This window comes from Neofelis nebulosa, chromosome 1 (genome assembly GCF_028018385.1).
Source record: "Neofelis nebulosa isolate mNeoNeb1 chromosome 1, mNeoNeb1.pri, whole genome shotgun sequence".
Taxonomy (NCBI): domain Eukaryota; kingdom Metazoa; phylum Chordata; class Mammalia; order Carnivora; family Felidae; genus Neofelis; species Neofelis nebulosa.
This window is the reverse complement of record NC_080782.1, coordinates 137,875,545-137,880,125: the sequence shown is the minus strand read 5'-3', so window position 1 is coordinate 137,880,125 and position 4,581 is coordinate 137,875,545.

Here is a 4,581-nt window from a genome sequence, read left to right as displayed (position 1 = left end):
GAGAGGATACTCAGCAGAACTTCACTAATGGAGATGTATTTTAGGAAATAAAAAAAGCTGCCTGACACTGGAGATTTAAGAGGGGATAAGAAAATGAAAAATAAAATAGGAACGCACGTAGGTAAATCTAAACAAATGTTGACTAAAATGATAATGGTGCTCATGTCTGATAATGGACAAAAATAGAAGGTAATTTGGAGGTGGGTTAAAAGATAACAAGAATTGATAAGTGCCTATAGTATGTGGAAAAGCATTTAAGTAAGACTGCATTGGACCCTGTTAAGATAAACATCCTCCAAGCAAGTAAAAGGAAAACTAGGTATGAAAATAAATAAACTCAATTTGGAGAGAGAGAGAGAGAGAGAGAGAGAGAGAGAGAGAGAGAGAAGCACAGAAAAGTCAAGATAAAGAGAAAACACAAAACGAATATGATAGATATAAAGCCCATTGCTTAGTAAAACTAAGGGTAAATGAATTTGATTTTTCAACTAAGGAGCAGAGATCATCAAATTGAAAACAAGAAATCCGCCTGTATGCTATTCACAAAAAAGAGATTTAAAATGAGGACATGGAAGGGTGCCCGGGTGGCTCAGTGGGTTAAACGTTTGACACCTGGTTTTGGCTCAGGTCATGATCTCGCGGTCCATGAGTTTGAGCCCCGCGTCGCCTCTGTGCTGACAGCTCAGAGCCTGGAGCCTGCTTCAGATTCTGTGTCTCCCTGTCTCTGACCCTCCCCCATTCATGCTCTGTCTCTCTCTGTCTCAAAAATAAACATTAAAAAAATTTTTTTAAAGGAGAAGAAATATACAAGGTCAACAGGAAACAAAGAAAGGAAAATTAGGTCCATTAATTCAGAAAGAAGGGATTAAGAAATGCCTATTTTTGCAACAAAGGATGTCACTGTGGGAAAAAGGCTTATCTCAACAGAAATGCGTAAAAATTCAAAAATACCTGTACCAAATAGAAACCCAGAATATATCAAACAACAAAATGATTAAACAACAGATAAAAATTAACAAATCCATGATTATAGTGGAACATTTCAGTACTTCTATCACAGTTATTGATAGCTTAGGCTGACAAAAACTTAGGAAATACGTGAACCCTAAAAATCACGACTAAATACTTGACTCTAAGGGCATAAGAAGAATGTGTACCCAATGATTTGAGAATATACATTTCTCTCAAGCACACACAGAACTTTTGCAAAAGGTGACACACAGAAACACTAAAATAAGCATACAGATTCCCAATTTTAACCATAACACAATCAAGTTAGAAAAGACTAAATTAGCAATATTAGACTTTTCTCTAAAGACAGACTTCTAACTAACTCATGGATCAGGAAAGTTCTGACAGATATTGTTAAATACTTACAAATAAATGATAAGTTCTGGAAAGCAAGCACCCGAAGAAGAACAAAAACACGAACTAGAAATTTGGAGAAGGTGGGGCGCCTGGGTGGCTCAGTCGGTTAAGTGTCCGACTTCGGCTCAGGTCATGATCTCACCGCTCATGAGTTCGAGCCCCTCATCACAGCTCTGGGCTGACAGTTCAGAGCCTGGAGCCTGCTTCGGATTCTGTGTCTCCCTCTCTCTCTGCCCCTCTGCCACTCAGGATCTGTCTCTCTCTCTCTCTCTCTCTCAAAATAAACATTAAAAAAAAAGAAAAGAAATTTGGAGAAAGAGTTTGCCACACATATAACCCAAAATGGATCGGTAATCACAACACGCAACAAAGTGCTGCTCATCAATAAAACGGGCACCCAAATGGAAGAAATTGACAAAGACACCAAGAAGCGTTTTAGAGGATACAAGACTCACACATAAACCCATGCAAAGAGGTTCAGCCTCATCCACAGGGAAAAAGCTGAAACACAGCAAAATACCATTTTGCATCCATTAGATGAGCAAAAATTAAGAGACTCGATGACACCAAATGCTGGCAATAGTGTGGACAAAGAATCTACCCCTCAACCAATGGAAGGATGGATTATCACTACTTTGGAATAAAATCTCGCATTATCTTGTGAAGTTGAACTTGCTACCAAAATTGACAGTGCTGGGCAGATCCTAAAGGACCCCACGCACAGGAGACATGTACAGGATCGTTCAGGACAGAGGCATTTGTAGCAGAAACTATGAAACGGACCAAAGTAATAAAAAGGATATGGATAAATAGACGGTTTTATCTCAACGGTGGAATCATACTAGTATAAAAATGAATGAACTCTATGTGCAAATGCATGGATGTAGTTTAGAAACATGCTGAGTGAAAAAGTCCATAAAGTATGAAAAAAATTAAGTTCAAATAAAAGCAAAGCTAACTATATGCTGCGGATAAAGCTTATGCACAGTACATGTGTGGTTAAAAGCTGTGTTTAAAAAACACAAGGGGAGCGCCTGGCTGGCTCCATAGTAGAGCATGCAATGCCTGATCTTGGCGTCATGAGTTCAAATCATACATTGGGTATAGAGCATACTTAAAATAAAAAGAGAGAAAAGAAACACACACACACACACACACACACACACACACACACACACAAAGGAGGCTTGGAGTTGGGGAAGAAAGGTAACTATTCTATTAACGGGGACTGTGTTTCCTTTGGGGGTAATGAAAATGTTCTAAAATTGATTATGGTGATGACTATACTACTGTGAATATACTAAGCACACTGAACACTTTGCCTTTTTATTTTTCTCTTTTTTAAAATTATTTATTTTTGAGAAACAGAGAGAGCATGACCGGAGGAGGGACGGGGGGCGGGGAGGGGGGGACACACAGAATCCAAAGCAGGCTCCAGGCTCTGAACTGTCAACACAGAGCCGACGCGGGGCTCGAACTCACAGACCGAGAGATCATGACCTGAGCCAAAGTCGGACGCTTAACCGACTGAGCCACCCAGGCGCCCCTGAACTGTACAGTCTACATGATCCAAGGTTCATGGGATTGAGTCCCGCATCAGGCTCTGTGCCGAGAACATGGAGCCTGCTTAAGATTTTCTCTTTCCCTCTCTCTGCCCCTTCCCCTTCTGCATTCTGTCTCTTGCTCTCTCTCTCTCAAAAATAAGTAAAACATTAAAAAAAAATTTTTTTAATGGTGAATGGTGTATCAATTATATGGTATCAATTATATCTCAATAAAGCTTTTTAAAGACAAAAGCAAAGCAATGAATAAACACAGAAGTTCAGGAGAGTGGTTGCCTTTGATAACACAATGAGATAGAGATGGGAATTTCATGGATGTTTCTTTTATATCTATTCAAGTTTATAAGTACCTATATGTGTTTTCTTCCATGGGTATCAAATGCTCTGTCAATAAAAATGCTATGAAAAGCAAACAAACATATCTGCATGATTCCCCTGGGGAGACATTACCTTAAGCTTGCAGGAATTCACGTGAAGTTGTAACTACAGAAGTGACCCACACCAGAATACTCACTTCTGGAAAAAGTAAGCTTCTACGAACAAAGCAAAATAAATTCCAAACACTAGAAGCTTGTGGTAAGAAAGTTTTCCCATTATAATTAAAAAGTCTAAATACGCTTTAGGAATATAGCAGAACACAAGACATTCATATCATCACTTTGCCCTTGGAAGCATTTTAATTTTTTTTTAAGGTTTATTCATTTTTCAGAGACAGAGAGACAGAGCGTGAGCAGGGTAGGGGCAGAGAGAGAGGGAGACACAGATTCCGAAACAGGCTCCAGGCTCCGAGCTGTCAGCACAGAGCCTGACACGGGGCTCGAACTCACGGACCGCGAGATCATGACTTGAGCCGAAGTCGGATGCTTAACCCACTGAGCCACCCAGGCGCCCCTGCCCTTGGAAGCATTATTAAAGTGAAGCTGACTTGTAGAAAGACTCCACACAAATATTTCCACTGGACTTGAAAAAGCAAGTCCGTGGCTTTCACTTTTATTTAAGATTTTCACAGGTGGCCGTAAGGCATGGAAAACAGGACTGTACTCATCTGGCCAGAGTTCAGCGATAAATTCTACAAGGCTTCAACCTTTTCTTCTTTCCCAAAGAATATTAATTATTTCACAGAAAGAAGATAATTGCAAAGAGCGAGAACTCTTATATCTAAGTTGTATTAGACCAAAATTAGTTTGAAATTACGTCATTCTTTCGGTCTTGGATTTGTATACCCAGACACTATAAGAAATGTTGCTTCTAAAGAGCACACATGATGAAGGCTCTAATTATGTAAATAAAAATCACACATTATTCCTCCTGTGGAAAAAACTATCGATCGATCGAACGATCTGTCCACCTACCTACCTATCTATAATATATATTCTATCTCTACCTACCTATGTACCTACCTACTTGTAGCTCAAACCTCCAGGCCGTACCTGCAAAATCAAACAACCCCCCCCCCACACACACACACAAACATACCTCAAACTGTATTAATAAAGGAGTAAAGCCCCTGAGACAAAAACACCAGACCCCATTCTTTCAGTGCCATGGCTATGCCATAGTTAGGGGTGGACCCTCTCTGATCCCTTTTCTGAAGTGATTCCTTAATGGTACCTGATGTCTCTACAAATAAAATACAAAAGAGCTATTTCAG